This window comes from Mobula hypostoma, chromosome 3 (assembly GCF_963921235.1).
Source record: "Mobula hypostoma chromosome 3, sMobHyp1.1, whole genome shotgun sequence".
NCBI classification, from domain to species: Eukaryota; Metazoa; Chordata; class Chondrichthyes; order Myliobatiformes; family Myliobatidae; genus Mobula; species Mobula hypostoma.
The window spans coordinates 32,832,167-32,856,949 of NC_086099.1; positions in this window are offsets into that span (position 1 = coordinate 32,832,167).

The window sequence follows — 24,783 nt, forward strand, 5'->3', positions numbered from 1 at the left end:
TTTATCGGCCGCAGGTATTGTCTTTTGAGTGCGTTCATTGCGCCGTCGTAGTTCGGCTGGTCTCTGATCAGCGAATAGACCCGTGGACTGACCCTGGAGAGTAGAACTCTGCGCTTCGCTACGGGGTCGGTCGCTTTAATCTCCTCTAGATACGCTTTGAAGCAGGCCAGCCAGAGTTCAAAAGCGTTTCCAGCTTCAGGTGTTTGTGGATTGAGGTCTAATTTTTCTGGTCTCAGGGCCTGTTCCATGTTTTAAAACGTACAGCTTTTGGAGTAATTGAAGGTGCTTCAGCAACTGAGCCCCTGTCACCACGGTAACATAATTTGTTCAGCCAGACTGGTTTCTGTTTAGACGTTGCAATTTTTTCACGCTCACTTTCATTCCTGTCTGCAACTCAGTTGCATCTCTATCTGCCAGTCCATTGATACTGCTATTTAACTACTCTTTTCAAGCTAAGTTGTGATCCATTTTTGAATGTTTTCTAAGATTCCGCAAACTAAACAAACTCTCAGTCCATCCTTAAACCTATCATTGAATTGACAATGCTCAGACAATTTCTTCAATCCAGTCACATGAGATTAAATGGACTCCCCTTCCTTTTGATGCTGCTTGTGAAACCTAAAGTGTTCTCCAATGGACAATGGTTTCAGTTTTAAATATTCCTGCATTACTTTCATGATATCAGCAAAGTTCATTTCATCTGGTTTGGCTGGAGCAGTTAAGCATCTAATCAAACTGTATGTCATTAAACTCAATGCACTCAGCAAAAGTGGCACTTGCTTTTCATTAGCTCTTACATTTGCTTCAAAATATAGCTCATATCATTCAGTATACAATAGCCAGTTATCTCTTGTGCAATCAAACTCATCTATATTTCTGATGTAGCCAGCCACTTCTTTTTTTAACCTGTGAGTTCTTCTGTTTTTTGATTTTTTTTTAACTCGACTGTCTCTGTCCCTTCACGAAGAAGCACATGCTGTGCTGCTTTTTAAAATTCAAATGTTCTCGTTGTGCATATCCTACCTCGAGTGTCTTGCTGCACTTTAACAGGTAGGTGGCTATCTCAGGTTCATTTAAAAGTTCCTCATCGGCACTTCTATGTTTTGTAACTCTAAAACATAAAACTAATTGAAAGGAAAAACACGGAGCCGAGAATGCATGTCTTAGTTTCATTTTTACTTTACGCAAGGTGCGCAATTATGACGTGATGACATGGTGACAGATGCTATTCACATACTTTTACATGTAATCCATAATGAATTATTTAAATGAACAAGAATGCTCAATCTAATAATATATTTACAATATTACTCAAATGTTACTGAAATATTAAATTGACAACAGTTTCCACCCACATTAGAAAGCTGTATGGTTATTTGGTCACTGTAAATTGCACCTAGTGTGTAGGTGAGTAATAGAATTGGGATTATTGATGGTCAGCATGGGCCAAGAATTTCTTTCCATGCTACACCCTCTATTGTAGTTCATGATGAATCTGCTATTAACTTCCCCATTAATTGCTCTTTAGGTTATCCACTCTCACTCTATTCAGAAAAAATCCCCTTATTCTATCCATACCCTCTTCCTTGTCTCCTTTATAAGACAAAGGAGATGGTGATGGACTTAAAGAAGACCAAGCCTGCACTGCTCCCTGTTACTACTGATGGTGAGGATGTGGATGTGGTGAGGACCTGCAAGTACCTAGGGGAGCACCTGGATGACAGACTTGAGTGGAGCAGCAACACAGAGGCTGTGTACAAGAAGGGCCAGAGTCACATCTACTTCCTGAGGAGACTGTCATTTGGAGTACGCAGGCCTTCTCTTCACATGTTCTACCAGTCTGTTATTGCCAGTGCAATCTTCTATGAGGTGGTGAGCTGGGGCAATGGCATTAACACGGGTGATGCCAACAGACTCAACAAACTGATTAGAAAGGCTGTCTCTGTTATGGGAGTCAAACTGGGCACACTGGGCACACTGGAGGCTGTGTTAGAACAAAGGACCCTACAGAAAATCCTGGCAATTCTGGACAATGTTTCTCAACCTCTGCATGCAACCTTGGCTGAACAGAGAAGCACTTTTAGTAACAGACTAAGACAATTGCACTGCTCCAAAGAGTGCTATCTGAGGCCATTCTTACCCTCTGCTATTAGAACATAGAACATAGAATAGTGCAGCTCTTTACAGGCCCTTCAGCCCACAATGTTGTGCCGACCCTCAAACCCTGCCTCCCATATAGCCCCACACCTGTAATTCCTCCATATACCTGTCTAGTAGTCTCTTAAACTTCATTAGTGTATCTGCCTCCACCACTGACTCAGGCAGTGCATTCCACGCACCAACCTCTCTCTGAGTAAAAAATCTTCCTCTAATATCCCCTTTGAACTTCCTACCCCTTACCTTAAAGCAATGTTCTCTTGTATTGAGCAGTGGTGCCCTGGGGAAGAGGTGCTGGCTATCCACTCTATCTATTCTTCTTAATATCTTGTACACCTCTATCATGTCTCCTCTCATCCTCCTTCTCTCCAAAGAGTAAAGCCCTAGCTCCCTTAATCTCTGTCATAATCCATACTCTCTAAACCAGGCAGCATCCTGGTAAATCTCCTCTGTACCCTTTCCAATGCTTCCACATCCTTCCTATAGTGAGGTGACCAGAACTAGACACAGTGCTCCAAGTGTGGCCTAACAAGAGTTTTATAGAGCTGCATCATTACATCGTGATTCTTAAACTCTATCCCTCCACTTATGAAAGCTAACATCCCATAAGCTTTCTTAACTACCCTATCTACCTGTGAGGCAACTTTCAGGGATCTGTGGACATGTACCCCCAGATCCCTCTGCTCCTCCACACTACTAAGCATCCTGCCATTTACTTTGTACTCTGCCTTGGAGTTTGTCCTTCCAAAGTGTACCACCTCACACTTCTCCAGGTTGAACTCCATCTGCACTTCTCAGCCCACTTCTGCATCCTATCAATGTCTCTCTGCAATCTTCGACAAACCTCTACACTATCTACAACACCACCAACCTTTGTGTCGTCTGCAAACTTGCCAACCCACCCTTCTACCCCCACATCCAGGTCGTTAATAAAAATCATGTAAAAAAGAGGTCCCAGAACAGATCCTTGTGGGACACCACTAGTCACAACCCTCCAATCTGAACGTACTCCCTCCACCACGACCCTCTGCCTTCTTCAGGCAAGCCAATTCTGATTCCACCCGGCCAAATTTCCCTGGATCCTACGCCTTCTGACTTTCTGAATAAGCCTACCATGTGGAACCTTGTCAAATGCCTTACGAAAATCCATATAGATCACATCCACTGCACTACCCTCATCTATATGCCTGGTCACCTCCTCAAAGAACTCTATCAGGCTTGTTAGACATGATCTGCCTTTCACAAAGCCATGCTGACTGTCCCTGATCAGACCATGATTTTCTAAATGTCCATAGATCCTATCTCTAAGAATCTTTTCCAACAGCTTTCCCACCATCACTGGTCTATAATTACCCAGACTATCCCTATTACCTTTTTTGAACAAGGGGACAACATTCGCCTCCCTCCAATCCTCCAGTACCATTCCCGTGGACAACTAGGACATAAGGATCTTAGCCAGAGGCTCATCAATCTCTTCCCTCGCCTCGTGGAGCAGCCTGGGGAATATTCCGTCGGCCCCAGGGACTTATCCATCCTAATATATTTTAACAACTCCAACACCTCCTCGGCCTTAATAACAACATGCTCCAGAACATCAACCTCACTCATATTGTCCTCACTGTCATCAAGTTGCTTCTCATTGGTGAATACCGAAGAGAAGTATTCATTGAGGTCCTCGCTTACTTCCACAGCCTCCAGGCACATTTTCCCACCTTTATTTCAAATCGGTACTACCTTCACTCCTGTCATCCTTTTGTTCTTCACATAATTTAGGAATGCCTTGGGGTTTTCCTTTACCCGACTCGCCAAGGCCTTCTCACTCCCCCTTCTTGCTCTTCTCAGCCCTTTCTTAAGCTCTTTTCTTGCTTCCCTATATTCCTCAATAGACCCATCTGATCCTTGCTTCCTAAACCTCATGTATGCTGCCTTCTTCCACCTGACCAGATTTTCCACCTCACTTGTCACCCATGGTTCCTTCACCCTACCATTCTTTATTTTCCTCACCGGGACAAATTTATCCCTAACATCCTGCAAGAGATCTCTGAACATCGACCACATGTCCACAGTACATTTCCCTGCAAAAACATCATCCCAATTCACACCCACAGGTTCTAGCCTTATAGCCTCATAATTTGCCCTTCCCCCAATTAAAAATTTTCCTGTCCTCTCTGATTCTATCCTTTTCTATGATAATGCTAAAGGCCAGGGAGAGTGGTCACTGCCCCCCAGATGCTCACCCACTGAGAGATCTGTCAGCTGACCCAGTTCATTACCTAGTACTAGATCCAGTATGGTATTCCCCCTAGTCAGCCTGTCCACATACTGTGACAGAAATCCGTCCTGGACACACTTAACAAACTCTGTTCCATCTAAACCCTTGGAACTAATCAGGTGCCAATCAATATTAGGGAAGTTAAAGTCACCCATGTTAACAACCCTTTTATTTTTGCACCCTTCCAAAATCTGCCTCCCAATCTGCTCCTCTGTATCTCTGCTGCTACCAGGGGGCCTATAGAATACCCCCAACAGAGTAACTGCTCCCTTCTTGTTCCTGACTTCCACCCATAAAGAGGATCCTGCTACATTACCCACCCTTTCTGTAGCTGTAATAGTATCCCTGACCAGTAATGCCACACCTCCTCCCCTTTTCTCCCCCTCTCTATTCCTTTTAAAGCACTGAAATTCAGGACTATTGCGAATCCATTCCTGCCCTGGTGCCAGCCAAGTCTCTGTAATGGCCATTACATCACAATTCCATGTATGTATCCAAGCTCTCGGTTCATCACCTTTGTTCTCGATGCTTCTTGCATTGAGGTACATACACTTTAGCCCTTCTACCTTACTACCTTTACACCCATTATTCTGCTTCTCTTTCCTCAAAGCCTCTCTGTATGTTAGATCTGGCTTTACTCCATGCACTTCTTTCACTGCTCTATCGCTCCGGGTCCCATCTCCATTGCAAATTAGTTTAAACCCTCCCGAACCATGCTAGCAAACCTACCTGCAAGGATATTGCTCCCCCTTGAGTTCAGGTGCAACTGATCCAATCTGTACAGGTCCCACCTTCCCCAGAAGAGATCCCAATGATCTAAAAATCTAAAACCCTGCTCCCTACACCAACTCCTCAGCCACGCATTCAACTGCCTTCTCCTCCAATTCTTACCATCACTGTCACGTAGCACTGGCAGCAATCCTGAGAACGCCACCCTTGAGGTCCTGTTCTTCTGCCTTCTGCCTAGTTCCTGAAACTCACACTTCATGACCTCATCCCTCTTCCTGCCTATGTCGTTGGTATCAACATGTATCATGACTTCTGGTTGCTTTCCCCTCTCGTACCAACCAGGATGTTGTGCACCTGGTCAGAGACATCCTGGAACCTGGCACCCGAGAGGCAACAAACCATGCGGGTGTCCTTCTCACGTCCACAAAATCTCCTGTCTGCTGCCGACTGTAGAGTCTGCAATGACGACAGCTCTCCTCATCTCCGTCCGATTATAGGCTCTATATAGGCTCTATAATGAGTTAACCTATAGCCAGGGAAGTGATGAGCTCCTCCTGTTAGACTGTTTGAGGTAACTTACTTTTTATTTTTTCTACTTCTATTCTAGCTTTGTATATCTGTGCACTTGTAATGCTACTGTGACAACGTAATTTCCTTTGGAATCAATGAAGTATCTATCTATCCATCTCTTCATCTTTGTTTGCTACATTAAGCTAACTTGTTTTCTGACTTTTCCAGCTCTGACAATGGGTCCTGGAACTGAAGGATTAACTACTTAATTAGGCTAACATACTTAGGGGGGCTAAATAGAGGGGATCGGTCCCTCGGTGGCTGAGTCACGAAACAGAAGACACAGATTTGAAATATTGGGTGCAAAATACAATTAATGTCTGGTGTCCTGACGAAGGGTTCCGGCCCGAAACATCGACTCATTGTTTCCAATGATGCTGCCCGACCTGCTGAGTTCCTCCAGCGTGTTGTGTGTGTTGCTTTGATTCCAGCATCTGCAGATTATTTTGTGTTTATAATTAATGTAGGGGAAGCTTTGTTACACAGAGAGTGATTATGATCTGGAAATAACTATTTGCAAGAGTGAGTCTATTGTTGCTTTCGAGTGGGAAAGGGATAAGCATTTTATAGAGAATCTACTGCTGAACCAGTAGAGAGAAAAAGCTGAAAGGATTTACATATAAGGGTCCTCCACAGATTTGATGAGTCAGATGATCTTCTTCTCTGCTTGAATTATTCTGTTTCCATGATCCCTATTGCAAAATGTGTGTGAGGTAAAGTCACTAAATGTATCTTTAAGTCCAAAAATAAATGTTGAAATCTGCAAGAAATATGCAGCAATATTATCCCAGATTGAATATTTGAATATGAAAAATAATCCTGAACATATCTTCCTCAGGAGCATTTCATCAGTTCTGATCTCTGAGATTATCTGAACAATGCAAATAGATAATCCTCTTTTATCAGACCTGTGCAGTTCTTTTGCACAGTCCCTGTGTTTTTTTCCTTGTTGCCTGCTAATAACAGCTGAAATAAAAAGCTGAAATTCATCTAGCCAGGAACAATCTTGGCATGCTTCATTCCAGTAAAGAATTACAAGTGAATAACAATTACAATTAATTAATTAATCTGACATCTAATTCTTTTGGAAATGCTTTAATCTGTATTTGTTGTAAATGGAACCCAAAAAGGGCAAGAATTGTACTACTATGAGCCAGTTGATACACGTGTATAAAGTGCCATCACCAGTGCAAATGTGGGTTGTACATTTAAGGAAGAAAAAAATAAAAAGTCGCTTTTCACTGCATTATAATATTTTATCTGTTGCCTTAACATTTATCCATACCTCATCAAAAATCTCACACTTCCAGCATCTTGTAAATTCGCCACCCCTCATCTGAACAACCAGCCTATATAAAAGTGTGTTCACCAATCAGTTCTGAAAATATTTCTTCTCCCATTTTGACCAGAAATTTAAATGGATTATGTCCAAAATAGGGTTTTAATAAAATGCAAAGCAGCAAAGATAAACTTTCCTAATACAGTACAAAGCCAATATGTTCGCTAAACTCAATCCTGTGACAATTATAATGCAGTCAAAAACAGAAACTTTAACTGGTGAGCAAAATTTGATGAGCTGTAAATTGGGAACCAAATCGACATGACTGTTAAGTTCTCACCATTTGATTAAAATTAGCCTTTGTAGGAGGAGTTAAAATATACTTGTTCATATATAACACAGACAGAAAAAAGTGACGAACTGTGAACTGATGCTAATAGGAAATGGCACATTCTAATTTTGCAGAGATCAACTAATGTTTATCTGTACAATTAAGTTTTTATAACTAGTCACATCATGGTCATCAAAATAACAAGAAGACATTGAATAGAATGGCAATGATCAGAAAGGGTGCTGAAGTAACTTAAATGGTTGAATGTAACTATTTTCCCGTTTCAGATTTATATGCATTAGATTATATTTATAAGATGATTAACATCAGAAGAATAATTAAATATTTCACAACTGAAATATCGGTTATTCAGTGCACTCCATACTTTTCTATAAGACAAGACAAAGGAGCAGAAGTTGGCCATTCGGCCCATCGAGTCTGCTCCGCCATTTTATCATGAGCTGATCCATTCTCCCATTTAGTCCCACTCCCCCACCTTCTCACCATAACCTTTGATGCCCTGGCTACTCAGATACCTATCAATCTATGCCTTAAATACACCTTTTCAAAGACTTCTGTCTCATTTTACACATACACGGTTATGTAGTGGCTTTGTAAATGAGCTGGGCTATTGAAAAAGTACACTCAAATCCTACCATATCAGCTTAGTAATATAAATTCCAATTTTAACATCTCAACATTAAAAGGTAACAGTATTAATTAATATGAAGCTTCAGATTGCCAAAAAAACCATTGTAATGAACGAAACCAGTTCTTCCAAAGCAAAATGTCCACAACAAGTAATGTAAAAATAGCCACGCTTTACAATTGATTCCTGTTAATTGAAACATAGAGTTAAAGAGTCATAGAAAAGTACAGCACAGAAACAGGCCCTTCAGCCCATATAACCCATGCTGAGCCACTTAAATTGCTTACTCCCGTTGACCTTCACTGATACATAACCCTCCATTCATGTACCTCTTCAAACTCCTCTTAAGCATCAAGCTTGCATGCAGCATTTGTACTGGCAGCTTGTTCCACACTCTAACAACCCTCTGAGTGAAGAAGTTTCCCTTCATGTTCCCCTTGAACTTTTCACTTTTATTGCTCAGGACATTAAGAAGAATTCCATTCCTTAGCATTATTTTGAAATCATATCTTTGGATCTCTTTTGTCCTAGGGATCAAAGGATTCCTTGGGTAAGTTCTGCAATAGTGCCATCCCTCTCGCATGTTTTACTAAAGTGACAACAAAGACAGGTGTGTAAAAAGGATCATTGGAGACCCGAGACACCCCAACCACAAACTGTTCCAGCTGCTACCATCTGGGAAATGGTACCGCAGCATAAAAGTCAGGACCAACAAGCTCTGGGACGGCTTCTTTCACCAGGCCATCAGACCGCTTAATTAATGCTGACGCAACTCTATTTTTATGCTATATTGACTATGCTGTTCTACATAATATTCATTATAAATTACTATAATTGCACATTGATCATTTGAATGGAGATGTAACGTAAAGGTTTTTACTCCTCATGTATACGAAGGATGTAAGTAAAAAAGTCAATTCAATTCAACATGCTTTAAAATTTTGAATTGGGTGTTGAACACACAACATCCTCACTGAAAGGCAAGAGCTTTACCACTGATATAAGGCTAATAAGAATTGGGAAATGTTCACCTAAGGGCAAGTGAAATTGAACAATATGGATTTAAAACCGTTAGCTGAATTCAGTTCACCAAGAAAAAAAAAACATAGCTGCTGGAAATTTTTTTTTAAAAAGGAAAGAATGTTTTGAAACCCTTAGCAGGCCAGGCTGCGTCTATGGAGAGAGAAGCAGCTAATATTTCAGGTCACTGAGATTTCATCTGATAAAATTACATGAACGTGCAATGTTTCTCTCACCACATTCATGGCCCGTCCTTTTGATTCCAACATATCTGTTTTATTCCAATTCACTATAAACTGATACTAATGAAGGGAGCATGAGTAGATAAACAACTCTCACCTACTGAACATCTTAAGGAAGCAATGTGTCTTTAGTTTGGCCTCCATTTTAAACATGACGCTGGCCAACAGCCAGCCAGCTCTTCTGAAGCCTGAATAAATCTAAGGAAAGAAAAATCAGTCCTTTCTGATTATGAAAGTTCAAAGTGCAAAGTAAGATTATTTTATCAAAGTACATATATGTCACCATATACAACCCTGAGATGCATTTTCTTGTGGCTACTCACAATGAATACAAAGAAACTCAACAGAATCATTGAAAGACTGCATGCAAGGTGGACAAATAACCAATATACAAAAGATAACAGACTATGCAAATACAGATGGAAAATAAAACAAAATAGTAATAATAAGACCATAAGATATAGGAACAGAAGTAGGCCATTCAGCCCATCGAATCTGCTCCACCATTCAGTCATGGGCTGATCCAACTCTTCCAGTCATCCCCACTCCCCTGCCTTCACCCGATACCCCATGTTGCCCTAGCTAATCAAGAACCTATCTATCTCTGCCTTAAATACACCCAATGACTTGGCCTCCACAGCTACTCGTGACAACAAATTCCACAGAATTACCACCCTCTGACTAAAGTAATTTCTCCGCATCTCAGTTCTAAAAGGATGTCCTTCAATCCTGAAGTCGTGCCCTCTGTTCAGGCCTTTTAACATTCAGAATGTTTCTATGAGATCCCTTCTCATTCTCCTGAACTCCAGAGAATACAGCCCAAGAGCTGCCAAACGTTCCTCATATGGTAACCCTTTCATTACTGAATTCATTCTTGTGAATCTTCTCTGAACCCTCTCCAATTTCAGTACATCCTTTCTAAAACAAGGAGCCCAAATCTGCATATAATACTCCAAGTGTGGTTTCACGTGTGCCTTATAGAGCCTCAACATCACAACCCTGCTTTTATATTCTATACCTCTAGAAATGAATGCCAATATTGCATTCGCCTTATTCACAACCGACTCAACCTGTAGGTTAATTTTTAGGTTATCTTGCACAAGTACTCCCAAGTCCCTTTGCTTCTCTGCATTTTGAATTCTCTCTCCATCTGAATAATAGTCTGCCCATTTATTTCTTCCACCAAAGTGCATGACCTTACACTTTCTAACATTGTGTTTCATTTGCCACTTCTTTGCCCATTCCCCTAAATTATCTAAGTCTCTCTGCAGGCTCCCTGTTTCCTCAACACTACCAGCTCCTCTACCTATGTTTGTATGATCGGCAAATTTAGACACAAATCTATTAATACCGTAGTCCAAATCATTGACATACATCGGAAAAAAGCAGCGGTCCCAACACTGGCCCCTGTGGGACTCCACCGATAACCAGCAGCCGGCCAGAATAGAATCCCTTTATTCCCACTCTCTGTTTTCTGCCAACCAGACAATGCTCCACCCATGCTAGTAACTTCCCTGTAATTCCATGGGGTCTTATCTTGCTAAGCAGCCTCATGTGTGGCCCCTTGTCAAAGGCCTTCTGAAAATCCAATTCCACATGTCCACTGCATCTCCTTTGACTACCCTGCTTGTAATTTCCTCAAAGAATTGCAGTAGGTTTGTCAGGCAGGATTTTCTTTTCAGGAAACCATGCTGGCTTTGGCTTATCTTGTCATGTGCATCTAGGTATTCCATAATCTCATCCCTAACAATCGATTCCAACAACTTCCCAATCACTGATGTCAGGCTATCAGGTCTATAATTTCCTTTCTGCTGCCTCCCACTCTTCGTAAACAGCGGAGTAACATTTGCAATTTTCCAGTCATCCAGTAAAATATCAGAATCTATTGATTCTTGAAAGATCATTAATGCCTCCGCAGTCTCTCCAGCTACTTTCTTCAAAACTCGAGGGTGCATTTCATTAGGTCCAGGAGAGTTATCCACCCTCAGACAGTAAGCTTCCTGAGCACCTTTATGCCCTTTCTTTTGCTTTTACTTTTGCTGTGGCTTCACTTGTCAGCCATCGTAGTGTCCTTCTTCCCTCTTATTTGTAATATATCTATCCTACACTTCCCTCATTTTTCACAGAAACTCCAGCCATTGCTGCTCTGCTGTCCTTCTTGCAAATGTCTCTTTCCGGTCAACTTCGGCCAGTTCCCCTCTCATGCCATTGTAATTTCCTTTATTCCACTGAAATACCGACACATTGGATTTTATTTTTTCCCTCTCAAATTTCAAAGTGAACTCGATCATATTGTGATCACTGTTCCCTAAGGGTTCCTTAACCTCAAGCTCTCTTATCACCTCCGGATCACTGCACAATCCTGCACAGCTGATCCCCTAGTGGCCTTAACAACAAGCTGTTCTAAAAAGCCATCCCTTAGACATTCTATAAACTCTCTCTCTTGAGGTCCGGTACTGACCTGGTTTTCCCAATCCACTTTCATGGTAAAATCTCCAACACCTTTTCGATCTCCTGCTGTAATTTGTAATCCACATAATAAACAAATAAGCAATAAATATCGAGAACATGAGATGAAGAGTCCTTGAAATTAAAGCCATAGTTTGCAGGAACAGTTCAGTGTCGAGGTAAGAGAAGTTGAATGAAGTTATCCCCTCTAGTACAAGTGGAAGGAAGTACAGTACCATGTAAAAGTCTTTTATATATATACATAGCTAGGGTGCCCATGACTTTTACACAGTGCAGTATTTGTCGATCTGGAGTGGGGAGCAAGTTTATAAATCTGATGGGAGCAAAAGATGTTGAGAACAGTGATGATGGTGTGTCACGGGAGTGGAGTGGGACAGGTGGCAGACAAGAAGTGGCAAAGGCAGAGGGGTGGTGCGCATGCAGACACACAGGGCCCTAAGACACCAGGCAAGGTCATTTGATTCCAAACAATTGATTAATTGACCATTACAGAATGCCTCTCCGGTGCTTCCTGCTCCCTCCCCTTTCCCTTCCCCTTTTTCCTGTTGTCTTCTCACTCCCAGTCCACAATAGAGACCCATACCAGGATCAGGTTTATCATCACTCACATGTCATGAAATTTGTTTTTTATTTGCTGCAGCAGTACAGTGAAATATATAAAACTACTACAGTACTGTGAAAAAGTCTAAGCTGCTCTAGCCATATATATGTGTGCCTGAGAGTTGTGCACAGTACTGTACCTCTGCAATGCTACTTGTCAGCAAAGGCAACAGGAGAACATAAATGATGAGAATGAAGAGCAACAGCACTAATGTAAGTCTTTTGTTGCATTTAATTGTAATATGACTTCAGGATCATTTAATAACAATGTCTCAGGAGAGCTTTCATTTGGGAATGCAATTTGTTTGCTAATTATATGTGCTTTAACTGCTGCTTATTTCAGTGATGTTCTAGAGCACTAGCCTGTTCTATTCTCACTTCAAGCAATATTCCCTCTTGTTTGCAACTTTAAAAAAAATTATCACCAGCCTATTACAATTGATGTAGATTTTGTCTTGGTTTAAATCTATTTTAATCTATTTGCTTTTATTTTCAACGTATAAGATGTAGTTGGACACTCCGAAATTTTTTTTACAAAAACGTAAGAAAGAATCCTAGAATAGTTTTCCAAACTATTACACTGTGTTGTGTCTGATAATATCCTTGGATGAATGTAAAATGTCGTTTTGAAACTATTAAAGACGTAAATTGGCAAATTGGTTTAATATTGACATATGTATCGCGGTACAGTGAAAACTACATCTTGACCTTAACCACTTTTTAAAAAGGCACTATGGAGAGTATCCTATCTGTATGTTTTGTATGCCATCCTTACAGATCATTGCGTCACATCAGTACATTGAGTTAGCACAAGGGAAAAACAATAGCAGAATGCGGAATGGTGTGTTACCGTTACAAAGCGAGTGCAGACAGTAAGGTGCAAAGTCATAATGAGGTTAGGAGTCCATTTTATTGCACAAGGAGACCATTCAATAATTTTATAATCATGGGAGAGAAGACGTTCTTGCTGCTGGTGGTAAGTGCTTTCAGTTTTGTATCTTCTGTCTGATAAGGTGGGGGGGGGGTGTTAGAAGAGTGAATACCTACGATGGGTGGGGTCTTTGATTATGTTGCCTGCAATGCCAAGGAAGAAACAATATCAACAATGAATCGCCAGTAGTCTCGGGATCTGGACAGCGAAGCAAACACTACCAGCCGCCCTCCCTTGAAACTAGCCAATCAGAATCTTCTACTGCTAACAGTTCACAGTGTTTTAAACCAGCCAACCAGATCACAATGTGTAATCAATATCCATTCTGACCCCAGTGGAGTATATAAGCAGGCATTCTGAGGCGATAACACACACAGCTGCACATTAATGATGGCTTCTCAATTGCAGCTGAAAAGTCCACAAATATTTTGCCAAACTCGTCGAGCATCCAAACTTCCAGTGTAGACAGTCTATAGAAAAGAGGTTGGTTTTGGGATGTGTTGAACTGTGTCCACAACACTCAGCAGTTTCTTGCATCCTCACATAGAGCAGCTGCCATACCAAGCCAAGGTGCATCCAGAAGAAATATTCTCCTTAGCGGCTCTGTAAAACTTGGTGAGACTCAACACTGACATGAAAGCTTCTTTAGCCTTCTGAGGAAGTATAGGAGCTGATGCCCCTTCTTGACCAAGCAGTCTACATAGGTAGAACAGGATACGCTATTTGTAAAGTTCACTCTGAGGAACTTGAAATTCTTAACCCTCTGAGCCTCAGCGCTGCTGATATGAACAGAAGAAAGTGCATTGTGAAGTCAATGAGTAGCTCTTTTGTTGATATTATGGTGGAGTTAGAGCAGAATCCGGCCATTCTGTCATGTACAGTGGCTATAAAAAGAAATCACCCCCCCCCTTAGAAGTTTTCATGTTTTATTATTTTACAACACTGGATCACAGTGAATTTAATTTGTCATTTTTGACACTGATTAACAGAAAAAGATTTGTGTCAAAATGAAAACAGATCTCAACAAAGTGTTCTAAATTAAATACAAATATAAAACACAAAATAATTGCACAAGCATTCATTCCCTTCAAATCAGTATTTAGTAGATGCATCTTTGGCAGCAAATACAGCCTTGAGTCTGTGTGGATTGATCTCTATCAGCTTTGCACATCTGGAACTGCAATTCTTCCCCATCCTTCTTTACAAAACTGCTCAAACTCTGTCAGATTGCGTGGGGATCATGTGTAAACATCCCTTTTCAAGTCCAGTCACAAATTCTCAGTTGGATTGAGGTCTGGACTCTGACTTGCACTCCAGGATATTAACTTTGTTGTTTTTAAGCCATTTCTGTGTAGCTTTGGGTTTATGCTTGGGGTCATTGTCTTGCTGGAAAACAAATCTTCTCCCAAATCACAGTTCTCTTGCAGACTGCATCAGGTTTTCCTCCAAAATTTCCCGGTGCTTTGTTGCATTCATTTTACCCTCTACCTTCACAAGCCTTCCAGGGCCTGGTACAGTGAAACAGCCCCACAGCATGATGCATCTACCACCACACTTCATGGTAGGGATGGTGTGTTTTTGAAGATGTGTGGTGCTTGGTTTATGCCATGCATAGCATTTAGTCTGAAGACCAAAAAGCTCAAATTTGGTTTCATCAGACCATAGAACCTTTGTCCAGATGACTTCAGAGTATCCCACATGTCTTCTGGCAAATTCTAGCTGAGAATTCATGTGATTTTTTTTTCAACAGCAGCTTTCTATTTGCTACTCTCCCATAAAATTGTGACTGGTGAAGCACCCGGACAACAGTTGTACATGTAGTCTCTCCCATCACAGCTACTGAAGCTTGTAACTCCTCCAGAGTTGTCATAAGCCTCTTGGTGGCCTCCCTCACTTGTCCCTTTCTTGTACGGTCACTCAGTTTTTGAGGATGGCCTGTCCTAAGCAGATTTACAGCTGTGCCATATTCTTCCCATTTCTTGATGGTTGACTTAAGTGTGCTCCAAGAGACATTTAGTGACTTGGAAATTTTCTTGTATTTTATTCCTGACTTGTGCTTTTTAATAACCTTTATGTAGAGTTGCTTGGAGTGTTCTTTTGTCCATGGTGTAGTTTTTGCCAGGATACTGACTCACCAGCAGTTGGACCTTCCAGATACAGGTGTATTTTTACTGCAATCAATTGAAACACTTTGCCTGCATACAGGTCTCCTAAAACGAAACTCCATTACTAATTGTGTGACTTCTAAAACCAATTGGCTGCACCAGTGTTGATTCGATGTGCCATATTAGAGGGGTGAATACTTATGCAATCAGTTATTTTGTGTTTCATGTTTGTAATTAATTTAGATCACTTTGTAGAGATCTGTTTTCACTTTGACATGAGTGTCTTTTTTTGTTGATCAGTGTCAAAAAAAGCAATCGAAATCTACTGTGATTCAATGTTGTAAAACAATAAAACATGAAAACTTCCAAGGGGGTGAATACTTTTTATAGACACTGTAGAAACATTAAATAAACATGTACTTGTCTGTTTTAAACATATATCAATTAAAAATAGCCTGTGTCCCAGTACATGGGTGGAATTCAATCAGCCAGGTTAGATAATGTGATGAACTTATTTGGCAGTGAATTGTTTGACTGGAAAGTAGTTCTAAATTTTAAAAGGAAATTGAAAGGACAAAGGATAATCAATTAACACACATAAAAGTTGCTGGTGAACACAGCAGGCCAGGTAGCATCTCTAGGAAGAGGTGCAGTCGACGTTTCAGGCCGAGACCCTTTGTCAGGACTAACTGAAGGAAGACTGAGTAAGGGATTTGAAAGTTGAAGGGGGAGGGGGAAATCCAAAATGATAGGAGAAGACAGGAGGGGGAGGGATGAAGCCAAGAGCTGGACAGGTGATAGGCAAAAGGGACACGAGAGGATCATGGGACAGGAGGTCTGGGAAGAAAGACAAGGGGGGGGTGGACCCAGAGGATGAGCAAGGGGTATATTCAGAGGGACAGAGGGAGAAAAAGGAGAGTGAGAGAAAGAATGTGTGTATAAAAATAAGTAACAGATGGGGTACGAGGGGGAGGTGGGGCATTAGCGGAAGTTAGAGAAGTCGATGTTCATGCCATCAGGTTGGAGGCTACCCAGACAGAATATAAGGTGTTGTTCCTCCAACCTGAGTGTGGCTTCTCTACTCCTCCTCTACGGCCCCTCCACGGCCTCCTCTACTGTAAAGATGAAGCCACACTCAGGTTGGAGGAACAACACCTTATATTCCGTCTGGGTAGCCTCCAACCCGATGGCATGAACATCGACTTCTCTAACTTCCGCTAATGCCCCACCTCCCCCTTGTACCCCGTCTGTTACTTATTTTTATACACACATTCTTTCTCTCACTCTCCTTTTTCTCCCTCTGTCCCTCTGAATATACCCCTTGCCCATCCTCTGGGTTCCCCCCCCGCCTTGTCTTTCTTCCCGGACCTCCTGTCCCATGATCCTCTCGTATCCCTTTTGTCTATCACCTGTCCAGCTCTTGGCTTCATCCCTCCCCCTCCTGTCTTCTCCTATCATTTTGGATCTCCCCCTCCCCCTCCAACTTTCAAATCCCTTACTCACTCTTCCTTCAGTTAGTCCTGACGAAGGGTCTTGGCCTGAAACGTCGACTGCACCTCTTCCTAGAGATACTGCCTGGCCTGCTGCGTTCACCAGCAACTTTTATGTGTGCTGCTTGAATTTCCAGCATCTGCAGAATTCCTTTTGTTTAAGGATAATCAATTATTCATTTCTCCTGAATTTATCAAGATAGAGATAAATTCTGAACATTTTATAAGGTCAAAATAAACCCGAGCATGACATTGTATTTTGTGTGTTGGATGGAAATCAGACTATCGGAACGAAGAAAATGAGCAAAACCTGCATGAGTTCCCCCAGCAGCTCCAGTTTCTCTCACTTATCAGCTAACTGGCTACTGAACAATGAGGGCATGCTATGTTGGTGCCAGAATGTGTGGCAACTCATGCAGGCTGCCTCTAGCACATCCCTGGGTTGTGTTGATTGTTAACACAAATGATGCATTTCACCGTATATTTCAATGTACGCGTGATAGGAGGGGGTCAGCAACTTTAAATTCTTCGGTGTTATTATTTCAGAGGACCTGTCCTGGGCCCAGCATGCAAGTGCAATTACAAAGAAAGCACAGCAGCACCTTTACTTCCTTAGGAGTTCGCAAAGATTTGCTATGACATCTATGACTTTGACAAACTTCTCTTGATGTGTGATGGAGAGTATATTGACTGGCTGCATCACAGCCTGATAGGGAAGCACCAATGACTTTGAACAGAAAATCCTGCAGATGGTTGTGGATATGGGCCAGCCCATCATGGGTAAAGCCCTCCCAACTGTTGAGCACATCTACACGGAACGGTTGCAAGAAAGCAGCATCCATCATCAGGGAGCCATACCATCCAGAATTCTTCCCACTGCTGCCATCAGGAAGAAGGAATAGAAGCCTCAGGACTCACACCACCAGTTTCAGTAACAGTTATTACTGCTCATCCATCAGGCTCCCGAACTAGAGGGGTTATCTTCACTTGCCCCATCACTGAACTGTTCCCACAATCTGTGGACTCACTTTCAAGAACCCTTCATCTCATGTTCTTGATATTTATTGCTTATTTATTGCTTATTTATTGTTATTATATTTACTTATTTTTTCTCAGCTCAAGCTCAAGCTGTTAAAACCGGAGAGGTCTGGGGACAGCCAAGCACACTCATTTGTCAATTGCTAGGAATTGTAGACTATTCTAGTAGTGTTTAGTGTTGTGGCTTTCTGAAGATTTACATAAATATTACCATGTGGCCTTAAATTTTTAATGGTATTGTGTAGTGACTTTGGGGTGACACCTGTTGCAGATATGACTATTGGGGCAATGTATACCATGTTCATGTTCCAAAGTCTTTCAATTTCTTCTTTTAATTCAGCATATTTTGGATGTTTTTCACTTATTGATTTCTGTAAGATATGCATGTTTGGGATGGCTATATCTATTAAGTAAGTTTATCCTGTATTATTTTATATGCACAGTTATTATGAATCTCCCTATCTGTAATAACTATTCAGTCATAATATAATTTGTGGTATTCTGACTCTAAAACTGGATCAGGCTTGTATTTATAGTAAGGTGTGACTTCTTCTTTGAGTTTGTATTTTAAAGCAAGATTTTCATGAATGATGTTTGCCACTTGATTGTGCCTGTGTAAGTAATCAGACTATGTTAAACTGCTACAGGATCCCATAAGTGTTGGATTATTTCTGGCATTTGTCAGCATTTTCTACATTTATCATCTTGAATTTGTTGGTCTTTTATTATGTATTTTCGATCATTTCTTGCGTTAACCTGCATTGCCACAATATTTGTGGGAAGAGGTCTCCAACTTTGAGCCAGGATTTGAAGCTTCCTTGGTGACATTAAGTCCACTCAGATCATAGTGATGTCTTCCATGGAGGATCATGCTCTTCCATTGGTTAATTTTTGCTTCCATAGTGATAAAGTCTTCATTTTTCTGGGTTGTGCTCTCATTTAAGTTTAGTAGTGTGTATTTCTTATTGAATTGCATGTGCTTGCGTGGAGTGTTCAATCCTGTTTTTGTTGATGAGAGTATATCCTTAGAAATTTTATTTGACTGTCATGTAGATTTTTAATGTCTATTATTCCCCTTCTCCCTTCTGTCCTAGATAGTGTTAATCTAAGCATATTTGAATGTACATAATGTTTTCTGAAAATTGTCATCTCAGTTTATTTTTCTTTGTAAATTTTCCAGATCAGTTTTGGACCAAGATATTCTGCCAAAAGAAATACATTAATATGGATATAGCAAAAGTGTTTGTTGCCTTTTTGAGTTCTGTTTGGCAGATTTTCTTAAACATTGAAGTAAATTCTGTCAAAAGATTCTCCTTTATCACGCTGTGTTCTACTTTCTTGTTGAACTCCCAGATACTTACATGTTTCATATTCGTCCATCAGCTGTATTGTATCCTGCTGCTCTGTTTTGTATTCTGTTTGCTCTATTGCACCTTTCCTTATGTTTCACGTTCTGCATTTATCCAATCCAAAGTCCATGTTTATATCTTTCGAAAATAGTTCTACGATTTGAATTAATTGCTTAGCTTAACTGATGAAGGAGCATATAATTTCAAATGATCCATGTAAAAATGGTGTGTTAAAATATAACTCATTTTGTTGTTGCTGATTTGATACCCAATTGTCATCCAATTCAATCAATTAGAGAGTGGGTTTAAAGCTGGACAGAACCATAATCACCTTGGAAAATGCCTCAGTTTATTTTGTTAACAGTAGTTCTTTTTTGTTAATAGAGTGATTACAGGATGTTAATGCTGTATCAGATGTTGCAGGAGTTTCACAAGTATTGGGTGTAGTCTATATATACTAAGACCTTCTATTAACCATGAGTATGGGACAGAGTCAAATGCATTTTTAGTCAATATAGCAACATGAAAGATATCTGCTTTTCCACCGGGCTTGATTTAGAAATACGGAATCTATTATCAGTTGCTCTTTACATCCTTCCATGCCCTTACAGCATCCTTTCTGCTCTTGCCAACTAGTGGAGTGGTGTCGCAGCAACAACCTGGCACTCAACGTTAATAAGATGAAAGAGCTGATGGTGGACTTCCGGAAGGGTAAGGTGAAGGAACGCATACCAATCCACACAGGGGGATCAGAAGTGGAGAGAGTGAGCAGTTTCAAGTTCCTGGATGCCAAGATCTTTGAAGATCTAACCTGGTCCCAACATATAAAGAAGTTATAAAGAAGGCAAGACAGCGGCTATACTTCATTAGGAGTTTGAAGAGATTTGGTATGTTAACAAATACATTCAAAAACTTCTATAGATGTACCATGGAGAGCATTCTGACAGGCTGCATCACTGCCTGGTATGGAGAGGCTACTGAACAGGATTCGAAAGAAGCTGCAGAGGGTTGTAAATTTAGTCTGCTCCATCTTGGGTACTAGCCTACAAAGTACCCAAGACATCTTCAAGGAGCGGTGTCTCAGGAAGGCAGTGTCCGTTATTAAGGACCTCCAGCACCCAGGGCATGCCCTTTTCTCACTGTTACCATCGGGCAGGAGGTACAGATGCCGGAAGGCACACACTCAGCGATTCAGGAAAAGCTTCTTCCCCTCTGCCATCCAATTCTTAAATGGACATTAAACCCTTGAACACTACCTCACTCTTTTAATATATATTATTTGTTTTTTGCACGATTTTTAATCTAATAAATATATGTATACTGTAATTGATTTACTTTATTTATTTTTTCCTTCTATATTATGTATTACATTGAATTGCTGCTGCCAAATTAAGAATATTTAAGAAACAGATAGGTTTTTACATAGTAAGGGAATTAAGGGTTATGGGGAAAAGGCAGGTAGATGGAGCTTAGTTTAAGGACAGATCAGCCATGATCTTATTGAATGGTGGGGCAGGCTTGATGGGCCGGATGGCCTACTCTTGCTCCTATTTCTTATGTTCTTATGTTCTAACAAATTTCACGACACATGCTGGTGATAATAAACCTGATTCTGATTCTTCTGTAAATATATAGAGGATATCTAAGTGAGTGGTGATTGGTTGTGAGATACATGATGTCACAGTTTTATATATAGTTTGTAAACTAGTAATAGGATGATATTTTGATCGATCTTTTGTGATTTCCTCTTTAAGTAACAGATATGTTTTACCTTCTGTCAAAACTTCAAACGCTTTTTCAGGATTTTTAAGAAAATGGTTTTTATACATTAATAGGTACAGATGAAGGCAAGTAATTTTTTTTTATACAAACAATTATGAATATTGTCACTTCCATTGCTTTTCCAGATGTTGGTATTTATATAAGCTCTTTCAGCATATTCATTGTTACTTGTAATATTATTATTATTATTATCATTATTTCTTTTTGTTTCTTTCTTTCTGTATTTGCACAGTTTGTTGTCTGTTGCACGCTGCTGGTCCACTCGATTGGTGTAGTCTTTCGTTGATTGTTTGCTGGGAAATATGTAGGTGAATGGGATTGTAGGGAATGCTTTGAATATCAGTATAGTTTTGTTAGACTGCATGACCTCCTTTGTCAATATTAAATACGTAAAAAATAAGAAAAAGATTTCCAACATTTTTGGGGAAATTCAAATTAAATACTTGATGCTACTGAAAATTGGTGACTCTTTATAATTTACTACTCACTACTTTTAAATCCTATTTATAAACCACAGCAAAGTTACATAGTCTGATAAGAGGATTTTACACTTCATTTAAAATTCTCTCCTCCCTTCTGCTTCTGTTCTCGACAGACTTTTATATCTCAGACCCACCCCAACAAATCTTCTTACATCAAATCATAGTGCTTAATTCATCAGGATTTACTCTCTCATGGTCCATTCAAGACATCAGTCTGCTAGAGAGCACAAATCAAATCTATGATGATCAAGTTTCAAAATATTTGATGAGAACCAAATCTACTTGGTCAATTTGACACCTCTTAACATTCCTTTGCAAGTGGTACAGCTTGGGGGCATAATGCAGACTTTCATCTTTCTTTAAAAACATTTCTCTTTGCTTCAGAGATGTGTTCCCAATCAAAATAACTGAACAATTTACCTCTCAGGCAACTAGCTAGACAGTATTTTGATTCTTACGGCTCCAGCTTGTTAGACACCCGCTGTGTGGGTCTATGTGTGAGTCAGAGGAGGAGGGGAAGATGGCAATTGTATGTCTGTTTCCCTTATATCTGAGTGGAAACACACTTGGTTACCCACTAAACCCACAAATACAGAAGAGGCTGCATCTTGGGCTCAATTTCAAGCATGTTACAACATTTGGTTTATGTGACCTGGAATGACTGACTGTCTCATGTTCATGCAGAAATCCACAATTAATGCTCCCAAGAAATTTAATAAAGATTTGGAATCTGGTTTCCTGCACCAGGTTTGGAGTACAACTGATCAGATTTAAGAAATGAAGATGTGGGCAGTTAGAGAGCTTATAATTTCCTCTCTCACTTCTGAAAACTAAACAAAGCACTCCATTCAGGAATGTGAATAAGAGAAGATTGTGTATGATCTGGAGAATAGTGAAGCATGTTTACTAATGTTTTTTAAGAGAGCAGTAAGCGTAAAGGAGTTGGGTGCTTACTGTTCTGGTTAACAGCAGGTGCAATCCGGGTCATATTACAATTGAGGAACGTGTTTGCAGATCGGATATTGAACATTTTGCTGTTGGACTCCAGCCATATTCCACTGTGATACAACACTGGGTGGCACGGGATGTCGTTCCTGCCTGTGGCCATCGAACTTGCAGCTCCTCCCGTGGAGGGTCAGACACCCTGAGCCAATAGACTGGTCCTGGACTTATTTTCCATCTGGCATAGTTTGCATTTTGTTGTTTGATTGTTTGTGGTTTTTGTATTGCTATATTTATGATCTATTCTTGGTTGGTGCGGCTGTAACGAAACCCAATTTCCCCCGGGATCAATAAAGTACATTTATCTATTTATCTATCTATCTATCTATCTATCTATCTATCTATCTATCTATCTAACTGGTCCATGTTCTGATAGAATTTGTTTCTTAAAACCAAAATGGCACAAAGTGTGTAACAAAGGATACTGGAACTCTAAGTAAAAACAGAAAATGTTGAAAATTCTTAGAAATCATCGTCGCTGGAGAGGGAAATGAAGTTAACATTTGAGTCTGGAGATCCTTCATCACTTATGCTGAACACACTACTTATTAATACTTATGTTTCATGTGATGAAGACAAACCATGTTCTCAAGATGATTAAATAGCTCATTGCTGATTAATACTCTTGAGGTTTTAGTGAACTGGGGAAATTGAGCAGTTGCTCATCAGTTATACCTTTCCAAGCATGTCATCTGCAAGTTGCATTTATTTAATACTTGCAACCAGGAAAAGACATGAGGATGTTTCACATGAGGAGAATTTCCTTAAACTTCACATTAAGCCAAGGAAGTAGCTATCACATGGGGTAATTTAAAGGTTTTTCAAGACATTGTAAGACATACCTTGAGCTCACCACCATCCAGGACAAAGCAGGAAGTTTGATTGTTGCACCATTCGTTATCCTCTGTATGTACTTCTTCCATCATGGTCACATCATGACTGAACAGTAGGTCATCTGCAGCAGCAACTCATCAGGGCTTCTTCAAGTGAGTTCCCAAAGCTAAAACAGGACAACAGGCAGGTGAAAATATAGAATCAAAGATTCATACAGTAAAAAAACAAACCTTCTGCTTATTGATGCCATCAAACATCCATCCACACTAATTTTATTTTATTCTCTTCAGACTTATATCAAATCCTCTCCACATACTCTCCCCTGCAGGTTCTACCACTCATTAATAAACTAGAAGCAATTAACAGTGGACAATTAACCCAACAACTCAAACATCTTTAAGATATGGGAGGAAACTGGAGACTGGGAGGAAATCCACACAGTCTCAGGTAGAACACACAAGTTCCACTCGAGGCCACAGATCACTGGACCTGTGAGGGAGCGGCTCCACTCACTGAGAAAAAAACAGCAGCTGCGGAAAATCTGAAACAAAATTAGCAAATGCCGGAAACACTCAGTGGGTCAGGCAGCATCCGTGGGAAGAAAAACAGAGTTAATGTTTCAGCTTCAAGACCATTCATCAGAACATGAAGATGAAGCATTTTCAAACTGAAATATTAAATCTATTTCTCTTCCCACTGATGCTACCTGATCTGATGAATACTCCAGCATTTTCTAGCTTTGTTTTAGAGTACCACCAGCCTGCCCATTAAATCACTCCCATGTCAAATCACATCTGATACTAATGTGGGCAAATGTTAACATTCCTTTATCACTATTTGGGCCAAATGATATTTTCTAAGCTAATAGCACTCTCAATTAACCCCACACAATGTTTGATTTAATCACAGCAATAAATGAATTCAATATGATGTTCAACTAGAATTGCCTAAATAAGTTAATTTCCCAAAGATTTTAATTCATTTCATCTAAATGAATGGAATTTCTCTAACCACACTACTTTAATCTGCAAATTATTCCCTTGCCAAATTTGATTAATTCAGATGGAATTATTTAATTCCTTATAGGGCTTTAATCATTTCTGACAATAAATTAGTTCAGTTAAGTTTGTCTTTTTATTGCTTTTCCTTTGAATACAGTATTTTAATAACAGTTTTTTTCAAAATTGAATCAAGCATCCTCACTTTCAACAGTCCTTCCATCACCTGTTGTTGTATTACAAATGATTCTTTCTGCATCCAGACCTCAGAAGATCATCTCCACTGCTCCTTGCCTCTCTATACTGTTGCAGGATAATACCTTTCCTGGTTTCATATCCCTCTATCTGGAAATATGAAGTATATGCTGTTAACTTTAATTACAATCTTTTGTCAATTCAGATGTTCCAATAATAATTTTATAAACATCAATTTTGCTTAAGGTTGAAATGTAGA